Genomic DNA, 13,085 nt, shown 5'->3' with positions numbered 1-13,085 from the left:
GACTGTGAAACCCAGAGGAAGTCACATAACCTGTCTGAGGTTCAACTGTAAAACCATACATGTAATGTATATCTGAGATACATATAAAATAAAGAATGTTTGTGCTATTGATATGAGGACACATTTTGAAAAGAATGTCTCCTTAACAAAAGTAAAATTTAATTGAGTGCATATATTTTTTGTTTTCTGTGGGCTCTGTAGTCAGAGCTACTGCTTCATAACTCCAGAGGCCTGGCTCTGAATCTGGACCTGATCAGCCGGTGGGGAGTTTACATGTTCTCCCTGTATCAGCTTGGGTATGCCATAGAGGGGACTGGGCGGTCTCATGGTCTGGAATCCCTACAGATTTTATTTTTTCTCCAGCCGTCTGGAGTTTTTTTTGTTTTTTCTGTCCCCCCTGGCCATTGAACCTTACTCTTATTCGATGTTAATGTTGATTTATTTTTTTATAATTATGTCTTTCATTTTTCTATTCTTTAATATGTAAAGCACTTTGAGCTACTGTTTGTATGAAAATGTGCTATATAAATAAATGTTGTTGTTGTTGATACCTCCAAAGGCCTGGACATGTACTTTGTCACCAGTTTTTCATCCAGCATCCCGAAGACTTACTGTTTAGGTTAATTATCAACTTCAAATTGGCCAGTGTGAGTGTGTCATTAGGTGGACTGGCACTTTATTGCCTGGTGGTGCTGATATAGGAACCAGCCTTCTAGTGACCTGCAATGGAGAATCAGGTTAGAATATGGATGGATGTATCCTCTTCATCAGAACCTAAAAATATTTAAATTTTTTAAGAATTAAAAAAAAAAAAGACAGAGTCTATGAGATATTCCAGAAGGTGTAGCAGTATGAACTGACTTGTGCATTTGTGAGAGCGTGTAGGAATTTTGGGCAGATGGGAGGAGTATGTGACAAGCAAACATCAGTGCTAAGCCTCAGTATGTGTATGTGTGTGTGTAAGAGAAAGACAGGGCAAGAGTCGGTGTCTGGGTGGGTGGATGTACACGTGCCACTGTGCTCTCATTTATTTTCACAGAGTACAGCTGCTTGGTGCTGTGTGGCTATTTTTGGAAGCAGCTGTAAAGTCCTGAAACTGAAATCAAGGCGGGCCTCCACACTTCCTTTGTGTGCTTCAAAGGAGACATTCTACATTCTCTCTGCCATCCAGGTGAAGCTTCTAATGTTCAAAGAGAGTTTTTCACAAACCCTGGATGTGAAAGTAAGTCACATCTAGAGTCTAACAGTGACTCTGCAGTGGACATCTACAGTTCGGAACACTTTGAAGAAAAAGGGCTGTTGAGCCTGAAGTTATCATTTTGCTTTTTGGGAATGTCTGTCAATATATTGCCTTTCAAAGTACTTCCATAGCCCTATATTGATGTCTTTCTTTCTTCTTTCCTTCTTTTTCATTTTCTGTGTTTGCCTGGCTGATACTCTCCTTTTTCTCTCCTAATTATGCTTTGCTTTGCTCCTGCTGCCTCATGCCCCACAGGTAGCAGCAAGGCCATCTGCTCGTTCTGCAGCCAGACGGTTCCCCTGCAGTGATAAGCCAGTGCCACGCTTTGCAAACTCTTTAGGTCAGCCAAATTACTCTACCATGTTCAATCAGACTTTTTTTTTTTAACAATATAGTTCCTCTTTTGGACCACATATAAAATAATTAGCATGGAAATGCAGTTACTCTAGTGACATTAATCTGTGCCTTGTTGATTAGAAATGCCACTCTGATATTGAATGTGCCAAAGGAGAGCCTGACAGCTTTTCTGTTCTTTTGGCTCATTTGAGAATACAGATAGTGACTGTTCTTCTGTCTCCTGATCCTTGCATGATTTTTTGCCTTGCTTTATGGGATTGTGTTGCCCTTATTTGATGCAGTCAGCTCCAGCATTTTGATTCTTTCCGTCTGTTTTGCAAAATTTTATGACTTACCACTCATTTCCTTCATTCTAGTGTTCTGTTTACACACAAGCCATTTCTTTCTCAGTAACATTTCATTTCCTGGTATTCAAAGGATTCCAAAAGTATTCAGACCCCTTCACATTCACACTTTATTGTGTTGTAGATTCATATTAACTGGATTTTTACCATTTGTACCTGTCAATTTAAACGCAGACCCAGAATGATGAAGTAAAACGTTTTCAGAAAGGTTTGTAAATTGATTAAAAATCGAAAACTGGAATTTCTCATTCATATAAGTATTCAGACCCTTAATTCAACAATTCCAACTTTGAGTCTTTTTAAGTAAGTCTCTACAAGCTTTGCACACACCTAGATTTGGACAATTTATCCCATTATCCCTGGCAGATCCTCAGAAGTCCCACTAGATTGAATGGAATGTGTCTGTAAACATCTGTCATCAGGCCTCTCCAACAGTGCTCTATGGGGTTTGAAGCTGGGCCACTCAAGGACAGCCAGAGACTTGTCCCGAAGCCATTCTGGCATTGTCCTGGCTGTATGCTTCTGGTCACTATTGTACCAAAAGGGAACCGCTGCCCCAGTCTGAAGTCATGTGCACTCTGGAGCAGGTTTTCTTCAAGGACCTGCATTCATCCTTCCTACAAATCTGATCAGTCTCCCTGTTCCTGCTACTGAGAAGAATCCACATAGCATGATGCTGCTATCACCATATTATTAGGAAGGTGATAAGCAGTGCCTGGTCTTCACTATGCAGAGAGATTGGAGCTTTGCCCAGAGAGTTATGTTTTGTCTCATTAGAGCAGAGAATCCTTTTCCTCAGGTTCTCCAAGTCCTTTAGATGCTGTTTTGCAAACTCTAAGTATGAGATAGCCACTCTACCATAAACATATGTTTGATGGAGTGCTGTTGACATGGTCATTCTTTCAACAGCCTTTCCCTCTCCGTAGAAGACCTCTCAAGCTCAGTTAGAGTGACATTGGGTTCTTGGTTACTTCCTTGATCAAGGCCCTTCTTGCCCAGTTACTTAGCTTGACTGGATGGCAACTCTGGGAAAAGTTCTGGTAATTACACACTTCTTCCATTTCACAATTACGGAGGCTGCTGTGCTGTTGGGGACAACCAGAGCTTTAGAAATGGCTTTATCCCCTTACCCTGTCTGTGGCTCACCACAATTTTATCGCAGAGGACTACAGAAAGTTCCTGGGACTTCATGGCTTGTTTTTTATTCTGACACATAGTGTGAATGTTGCTGCCTTATTTACACAGGTGTCTGCTTTTCAAAATGATGTCCAATCAATTCGATTTGCAATGAGTATTAAAGCAAACAGTAAGCAACTGACCACAATTTGGGGTACCACAGCAAAGGGTCTGAAAACTAACTGCTTTTGATTTTAAATAAATCTGTAAACCTTTTCTGAAAACATATTAAAGTGGTCTCTTCTGCACTCTGGGATATTTATACTAGCCATGTGCGCCCAACTACGTTGCGCGTGTTAAAGTTGTCTGTGAAAGGCTCCCTGTTTAAACGCGGCTGCCAGTCATGAACTGGGCCCTTCGTTGCACAGCATTATGATTTTTTATAAGGGAAACAAAATTACAAAAGAAAGCCCTTGGATATTGATTCGATAGGAACGGCCTACTCGGAATCACTGTCCGAATTGTAATTATGTGGTGGTGTAGAGCATTTCTGCTTCTGTCTGTTCACAGTCCGTCTCGTTTTCACAACGCTGTCGTTTCCTCTCATGATGTCTTCTCAACCTTTCTCTAATCTCGCAGGTTGCTTTGTGGCAATCCAAAGAGTAAGGCAATATACACGGAGCAATGGTTATAAAAGGGGGACACATAGGTATCTAGGCTCTTTAAAGCATAAACAGGGATCACTTCACTGAGATGTGAGCAAGCCACGTTACAACTTTGAGACGCGCAGCACTCGCCGGCTACAACGTAAAAATAATAATTTCCGGAACGTGCTGTTACGTTGTCATTCATTTTACCGACTGCCTTTCTTTCATTCATATGTTACTTAGGCACGTACCTTTTATCTTCGCCAATCTCATTGTCTAACCAGGCCTCAGGAGCTAACCAGCGTAACACTGTCCACCACCCCTTTCGTTATTCCAGCTATTGTTGAAATCCGTGAGTAACAACAACGTACTAAACTGGAAGGTGGTCTACGCATACGTGGAATTCGTGGACAAAGATCAAGATCTAAATGAAGATCTCTTTAGTTAATTAAAGCAAAACAATTTGTTTAGTTTGAATGTCTGTGTTTTGAGGTGTGACTGGCGTACTACAGTCTTCAGTAATATCAGCCTGGAGGAGATTCTTAATGCAATGCCTATGTTTTAGCTGTCTCTCTACTGCCATCTAGTGCTTCTTCTTCTAATTCATTCGCGGACAAACAAAGATCAAGATCCAAATGAAGATTATATTGTATGTTTCCTTTTGTGTCCCAGCTCATCTTGTATAATTATGCAACAGGGTTTCTTCTTCAATCTGTTTTATTGCTAGTGTTCCACCTTTAGCTTTTCCATGATTTTCCACACTTATGTCTTATTATTGCTCTATTTCTTGTCATATAAATTTATACAAATTGTTTTTTCACAAATTTTAATTTTACTTCACATGGTCTATGGTGTTTCATTCCATTCACACTATTTTGTTGGGTTGCTTTTCATGGTTTACTGTTTGATACACAGAAGAATTACCTTTTGTTCTGATCATTCCTCCTATTAGCAGTTTCATTTTTTTTATTTATTTCCGCAGTCTGGGGTTCCTTTTCCGATTTCCTTTTTTATGCACTTTTTTTGAGATTACCTTTTATTTACATTTTACTTTCATCTATTAATATACTTTTCTGTTTATTCTCACAGTCATTAGTTTGTCTTCCTTGCGTGTCTCAGGGAATATTCTGTTTTGATTTAACTCCCCTACTTAGTGGCTACCATTTATTATATTCCCATGATAGTATTCCTGTTGAATGCTATCTTGATGCTGCCATCTCATTGTTCTGTAATGCAGGGTTCAAACTCTTTTGTCTGCATTTCATTTATATACCCTCACTGTTTTTAGGTTTTCTCAAAGATGTGCATGCTTGTTAGGTTAATTTGTGACTTTATTTTGTCTTGCTCTAAGTTAGATAAGGTGTATATGTTGGAGGGAAATGATGAAAGGTTGGGGACCAGCTGTTAAAACCATACAAATAACGAAACAATACAAAGAACAAAATGAAATGAAAAAGAATTGCGGACATTGCTTGTCCAGTGCTGCCTCTATTTCAAGGCTGACTTGTTTTTTTGAGCTCTGTGTTCTTTCGAATCTGATTCATTAATTAATCTCAACTTCCAGTGCTTCTTCTCTTTAAATAACCTAGGAACTCCAGGGTCAAACTGGATGTGACATTAGGGGGCTTTGTTGTCTAGGCTGCTGTTGAAAGAGAAGAGGCCGTTAACCACATTTCCCCAGATGCTGGCTTGTGATTCCGTATCTCGAAATTGTCTCATGGATGTTCCTGATTGGTTCATGTTGAACAATGCCCTGGTGTCCCATTTAGTGTTAGTTGAGGCCAGTGGTGCTTTGATCCTAAATTTACAAGCATCCTATTAGTTATTTACAACAGGTGTTCCCTTAGCTTTCCAAATTGTACTTTACTCTTTAGTTTCTTTAGCTTTCCCAATAACATTTTGATAATGCTAGTATCTGATATTGCTTCTCTGCAAAAGGTTTTGCTTCTCAATTACTTCTCCCACAATAGATTCCTTTGTCTCTTGCCCAAAACCCCTGACTTGCCATCTTGCTTGCGCCATACTGTTACCACTTCTGAAGTAGAATTGACATGTCACTGTTTATATATTTCCAGTAGCTGCAAATTAATGTCACAGGAAGCGAAAAAGGAAGTGTGTCATGTTTAGTTAACTGTTTAACTTGAGCTTGCATTTGATTCAATTCATTATACTCTTTCTCATATACTGTATTGCTGTTTTTGAAAAAAGGTCTTTTATTGTTTTGACTGCTGGGCAGTGCAGTGATACAATGGTTAGCACTGCCACCTGCACATCCAACATCCTGAATTTCATTCCTGTGCTGGACACTCTCTGTGTGGAACTTCCACTTTCATTACACGTCTGTTTGGATTTTCTCCCAGGTACTCTGGTTTTTCCCACTTATCCCCAAAGATGTGTGTGTTGCATTGACTGGCTATTCGAAATTGTGAATGCAATTTTTGATATGTGTGTACAAGCAGACTGGTGCTCTGTCCAGGTCTGTTACTTATCTCGTTCCCAGTACTGTCAGGATAGGCTGTTGCCCCTGCAACACTGAATCGTAATAAGCAGGTTTGAGAATGTAATATTTTGGACTGCAGTCTTGGATTTGTAATTGTTCAGTAATCTTGTTATAGTAAATCCTTGCTACCCTTGGATTCACTTGACCACTATTACAAAAATGTAACCCACTTCACAACTCCTGCAGTCTGTTCGTGTTTTTTATTGGCCATGCGCAGCAGAAAAAAAAAATTTGGAGAGGTTGGGCTGCCTCCGGGTAAAGATAGCTTGGGTTTGCATCCCAAGTCCTCCCTCTGTGGAGAGCACTTTGAGTAGTGAGAAAAGCATTATATGAATGTAAAGAACTATAATTATTATTATTGCACAGCAGCCACATTTGAAATTGAGCAATAACAGGTCTGTGATGCCCTTAAATATTTAGGGTTGCTCATGCGCTACACTGAAAGGTTCAGCGCGTGTCTACCTGGTGCAAAGAGGCCGTGGGTAAGCCATTGAACTCCATGATGAGGATCGTAGCTTACAATTGTTTCCCACAATCAAAGAATTCTTACTAAATGCAGGTTGAAAGCTCACACTGGTTAAGTCCCTGCTCTTTGTACGCACTGCCTATCATTACTACCAATTGAAAAGTTTAGAGAGGCCCTTCGATTGGCACAACTATGGTCACTCGTGGCCTCTGACAGATTGCCTAGAAGATGATCAAATTTGACTATAGAGGAAGTAAAAGTCATAAGAAGGTTTCTGTAGGTGAACCTTAGAAAGGATCCTTCCTGTGCCTTGAGGGGTCGTGGACCAAAAGACCGATCCGTTCGCTCAACCACAATCCCTCTGCCAGTCCTCCTACTGAACCTTGGAATTATTTTTGGTAGGTGCTCAATCCCATATTAGGAATAATCCCTACAATGAAAGATGCAGGGGGTTGCTGCTAACTGTAACATCACACCTTAATTTGTTTTATATAATCTTCTTTCCAAATTGTTAAATTTTATCTGCTTTGACTTTCTTATTATTCTTGTGTTCTGCTTTCCAATATTTGATTTCCAATTGTTCCATTTCCACTGTGTCATTTTCAGTTTTCTATTGCTTGTTTGTAGGGAGTGCAGTGGCACAGTGGTCAGAGCTATGGCCTCACAGATCCAGCGTCCTGGGTTTGTTGTCTTTGGATTTTCCCCCCTTCTCCAATGTCTGTAAGAGTTTTTTCCTGGGTACTCCACTTTTCCTAATTCCATACCCCACAGACGTTTGTGTTAGGATAAAGGGTAAATCTAAACTGACCTTGTATGTGTCTGAGTGTGTGTGTGCACCCTGTAGTGTACCGGTACTCCGTCCAGGTTTAGATCCTGCTACATGTCTAATACTGACCCTGAATTAGATTACCCATGTTCTTGGAGGTTTCAACTGCATTATACTTTGTGTTCTCGTGTAATGATTACTATTGTTTTATATTTCTATTTCCTTTTTTGTGATGTCCTGTAGTCTGGATATCCAATTCCAGTATTATTATTTTTTTGTATTTTCTACGCTTCTTTCCCTTTTGCATGATTTGAAAGGCCACTCTGGTTTTCCCTTTCTTCACTTATTTCCCTTCTTGGCTTTTCCTTTCCTCTTGTGTGTTTAATAATGGCCTAAAGATAAGAACATAAGAAGGCTTATGAGAGAGAGGGCAATACCATAAATTTTGCCAATATGGTTAACTATTAATGAAGTCATATACTGTATTGCCTTCTTTTTTACTTTGCTCCCTAGCAGAATCAGAATAATTACTGGCAGCTGAAGACCTTGTACCAGACACAGTGGTTTAAGAAAATGGTGGAATGGTTTTCCCCTTCTATGATTACCCAGTAAGAATAGTTAGTATCAGGATTGTGCTGTATAAAATTACTCACATTTTAAAAAGGAACAGTATCAGCATTTTGGGATTTTCCAATACCTGAAGTAAACGTCAACTTCCCTGTCAATCCACAACCCCACTTCCGTTGAGACTCACTTTTGCAGTTGTGGACAAACATCTGTTAAGTAAACTTCACAAAAAAAAACTACACACTTAAATGCAAATGGTACTTCATGGGGGCTTCTCCCAATTGCGTTGACACAATCTGGACTTTGTGGCAGCATTGCCCCCAAAATCCAGAAGCTGCTTCAACATGATTTGGACTTCATGGCTATCAAGAGGGAAACAGTATGTAGTGTGATGGGATGGCACACTGTGGAGATGAGGAATTGTATGACACACCTTGGAGGCTGGAGTAAGATTGGGGAGGTTTGCAGTTTTCCATTATTTGCTTCTGAATCATTTTGATATTGGTACTGAGATTCGGGAATTGGTATCAATATCAAAAGTCAAAATTTTATAGTACCAACCTAACACTACTACTAGAAGCAGTTGCTCAATACACAAGCAACATGACAAATTCAGCAGTCAGTTATATGTACCAGGACTTTTTCATGGCATAAACAAGCTGAGCAACCACTTGGAGCCTCTAGCCAATCACGTGCCCACAACTCACACAGAAAAGAGGTTTTGAGGACCTCAAAATAGGTATGCTGCTTTGGGCTACAAAAAGACTGTGTGTGTGTCACACTCATAATCAACTAGCATAAGATCATGGGAATCTCAAGATACTCACACTGCTTTAGAATCTCTTTATCAGTCATATTACCAGTTTAGTAATTGTGAGGCAGAGAGGTCAACCCACACCTGTTAATCATAAGAATGTGAAAGTAGACAATGGAGTGATATTAATTACATAAGTCTCTTACACCTTTCAAGAATGATCTGTGAGACCCGATGAAACAACAACACGGGATGATCATGCAATAGGTAATCACAACACATATATAGATGCTTTCCATCATCAAACCATGGACTGCTCTTGAACACTTACCATTGTTCACCACATCAGGATTGCCTTCTGGCTTAATTAGCATGGCTATTATGAGTTATGTAATGTTGACATTTTTCTTTTATTCACGTAATATAGTTTTTCTCTTACTCAAATATATTTCTTTGAAGGTTGTTTATTCTAGAGAATATATGGCAATATTCTTTTAACATTAACTTTTCTCTGGAGCAACTTGAAATTTTGCTTAACATTAACGTCATTTTGTTCACTAACAGGTGCTGCCATTTCATCACTATGACACAACACTATGTTTCTATGAGCATGCTGTGACATCACTAGTGTGACACTTTAAAAGCCAACTCAACATGCCATTTGGCATACAAGGTTGTGATCAGCTCTCTAAGACTTTGGTATGTTAAAATCTAATTAGTGCCCTCTGTATTCTGCAGAGAAGATGGACGGAAAAGGGACCAGGAAAATAAAAATATATTATTTTTACATAATATGTTCGTAGCTGTAAGTTCAATAGGATTTGATGTACAAACCCACCTCCACGTACAGTCACTGAAGGCAAACAGGTTGTTTGGTGCGGTGAAAATCAATAACCAGATCCTTGGTTAAGCTACAGACAATTCTTTCTAAACCCAAAAACAATTTCTCCACCCGTCTCATCGTCAGGGAAATTCTGCAAGTGATATGTCCTGGTGTGATATTTATAGTAGGTGTACAGGGCAAAGAGAAAAGGAGACAAGACTGTTTGTGGTGCTCCAGTGTTGTTCACACAGTCCTTGAACCTCACAAACTGCAGTCAGCCCAGCATACAGTCCATTATCCAGGACACCTTAGGCTCATCTCTGAGCTTACCTATTAACAGGGATGGCTGGATAATATTGAAGGCACTCTTGTTTTGTGGTGTTTAATGTCTGTTTTACTGGTTACAGGCTTTTGCCAATCTGGGTTCTTCTTGCTTAATGTCTTGATTTTGGCACTTGGTTTAATTTTCTTCGTAATCTCAACCAAGTTAGGTGAGGTTGGGGAGTATGCACTAGTACAACTCGTTGCCACACCCACCACATAATGAAACACCTCGGGATACTGGTTGGCAACCCCCCAAGCAGACTCATGGTCCATTCCTACCCTTCAGAAATGACCGCCTATCTGCCGCAGCCAAGTGTTATGTGGGCTCCCCCTTGGCCTGGTCCAGCCGCTCGGGTCCTCAACAATAAGGATCCTGCGAGCCAGATCACACAAGGGGAATCTCGCCACATGGTCGTAGTGCTGTAACTGATGTTCTCTCACAAAGCAGTTAACGTGCCTCATTCAGGACTCCGTGAACAAAAACACGTTTGACACAAAGTCAATCCAGCGGTACCCAAGGATTCTACAAAAAGACACAGGAGTCCAGTCTTCACTCGCAACGATATAGCAAAACAGGTTCAGACCTTCGTCCTTTTGCAAAGATATTGAGAGCACCACACACCCCTTTCCAGTGACCTCATGAACCCCCATGCTCTTGCAATCCATCTACTGACTTCATATGAAGTGTCACCAGAGACATGAAAGTTGCTGCTGATGTAAGTAAACATCTCGAGGAGTTCGACGTTCTCTCCACAGACAGTTACACTGCTGATGCCTCCACTCAAGAGGTCATTAAAAGCCTGGATCTTATTTTTTTATCCAGGGCATTTGCAAGCCCAGGCATTCAAACTCCTTGCTCAGTCTCTTGATAGCTCCAATCAGAACCTCCATTGACTCTGCAAAGATCACAGCATCAAGTCATGATCAGTGAAACTTTCTTCACCAACAAATGTCCCACAGCCGCTGGACCCAACAACCCTGCCCAGCACCATGTCCATGCAAGCATTGCATTGCCACTACTCCCCAAGTATGACAGACATTTCAGCATCCAGACCAATAAAAGGTGTACTCACCTACAGAGATGTGGCCAGGCCCTGGGCTGTGCACCTCAGAGAAGGCTGCCACTGAAATGCAGAGTTTATGAATCTCCTCCGACAGCAGAGAAAGATGGTCGTCATGCTGGAAAGACAACACGTTCCAAGCATCTACCTGGATGGGCCGCCACAAATTAGGACTCAAGTGCTGCCACACAGTGGGTGACGCGTCAGCACCACACCAGTTCCAGTCCCTAATAAGCCTGATCTCATTTGCTGTCCAGCGGTTTCAACTCTTCTAGGGATGAGGCTCCCAAGGGCTTTTCCCCCATCCCGTTAATAGTGCAAGCTGCCTTCCTATGGGCTGCTGCAGCAGAGCTACTCCTGTGGAGAGCAGAAAGGAGTTCTGTCTGGCATTTCGAAGCTGCATGTAGTTTTTACAGTGGTTGTAATGACAATCCTGCCACCATCCCCCAAGCTTTTTTTTTTCCTTTTTTTCAAAATTTTGACTTTGATTAAATTTCTTGGTCCAGTCTTTCATTTAGTCGTGCTGCTCTGCAACATAACACAACATGTGTATGTTACAAGTAGGAGAAGTTAGTTAAGGTCTAAACTAAATCCTGTGTCTTTTCCTCTTTTACAGTTACAGCAAACATTTAACACAGATGACCTTAATATTTGTTTTTCACTGCACCTTGTTTTAGCTGTTTTAAATAAAGTTGATGAATAAATAAATCTCTGCAGAATTCCCACTCCTCCCAATTCTATCAGCACAGGCTATAGTCAGACTAAAAATCCACAGTGGTTACTTGGTTTTTACACTAAGTTAAACTGAGTCTTGTAGTGGCCCTTGTAGATGCCACATGGGCTGGATGGACAAACTGGCCAGGAGAGGGAGCAGACCTGGAAGGAAGGACCGGAAAGGGTGGATGGAGAGCCCATTAAAAAGAAAAGATATCGCTGGGGTTTTTTATGGCAGCAGCCCTGGTAATCGGCGCCCAGTGGGAAGTCAGCAGGGCATGCTGGGAAATGTAGTCCAGCAGGGCAGCCCTGCTGGGGTCACGGGGTGCCGCAAGAGGGCGCTGCAGGGAGACAAGCTCACTACTGTGATGGACTTCTGTGTAACCCGGAAGTACTTCAATCGGGCAATCGCCCTGGCACTGGAAGTACTCCCGGTTCTATAATCAAAGGGGCCGCACTCCCATGGCCAGGTGAGCTGGGAAGTAGAGAGGCAACACTTGACTGGAGGAGGGCAGTGTGGTGGTGAGAAAATTATTGTGAGGAGAAAAAAACTGTGTTTTTGTGATTATTGTGATATATTTGAGAGGGGCTGGTTAGTAAATCAACTTTTATTTGAACATGGGACTCTGCTTGTGTGTTCGTGTCAGGGTTTGGGCTTGTTGTTGCCCTGGTTTCCTTCATGTCCTAAATCACACAATGAAAAAAAAATTTTTTTACAAGATACCATTTCATTGAGAGTAAATTAACTTTGTCAAACATACACATAATAAATGTAAAGGCTTTCTCTTTGACAACAAATGGTTGAGTTTCTAGTAGATGATAGGACCTGATCCTGCTCCTGCCCCACCAAGGACCTTCTCACCTAAGACACTGACTGACTGTGAAACTCCTTGTTGGTTGAGGTAGCTAAAATTAACATTTGGTATATTGAAAATGCTTTTTTAGATTTGTGATTTTAGAGATATTATAATTACAAAGTAGAAATAAACAATATGAGCCATATTCCATTGTCTTTAATAAAAAAAGTAATCCATCTTTTGCTTACTGCAGTGCATGCTTGACAGTTTTAGCATAATACAACAGTAAGTCAGAGTTCTTGGGTTTAAAAGTGGACCAGAATGGGATCAGCAACAGAATGAGACACTTTTATGTTTGCTGGGGAAATATTTAAAAATCTGTGTTTACTATAGCTTTGGATCCAAGAGTGGAGAGTGGAGTAGAAGAAATTGTTTGTGAAGATGTGTGCTTAAGAAGCCAATGACTGTTGTACTATTGATGATATAAGTAAAACAGAGTGTTCACCTTTTTTGGACAACACTGGAAAGCTTACATAGGTCAAAGCACGTTCATATAGTGAGAAAATTTGAAAATGTGATTTATGTTCTTCGGTAATCTGTGCTTTAGTG

At 40.7% G+C, this 13,085-nt stretch overlaps 1 protein-coding gene across 1 annotated transcript in view; it reads left to right on the top strand.

Moving 5' to 3' along the window:
- LOC120537587 (F-BAR domain only protein 1-like) overlaps positions 1-13,085 on the top strand; it is a 100,099-nt gene that overhangs the window by 24,355 nt on the left and 62,659 nt on the right.

Source organism: Polypterus senegalus, chromosome 10, assembly GCF_016835505.1.
Source record: "Polypterus senegalus isolate Bchr_013 chromosome 10, ASM1683550v1, whole genome shotgun sequence".
Classification (NCBI taxonomy): domain Eukaryota; kingdom Metazoa; phylum Chordata; class Cladistia; order Polypteriformes; family Polypteridae; genus Polypterus; species Polypterus senegalus.
Note: the sequence above shows the minus strand (reverse complement) of the source record. Positions and strands in the feature narration are given on the sequence as shown.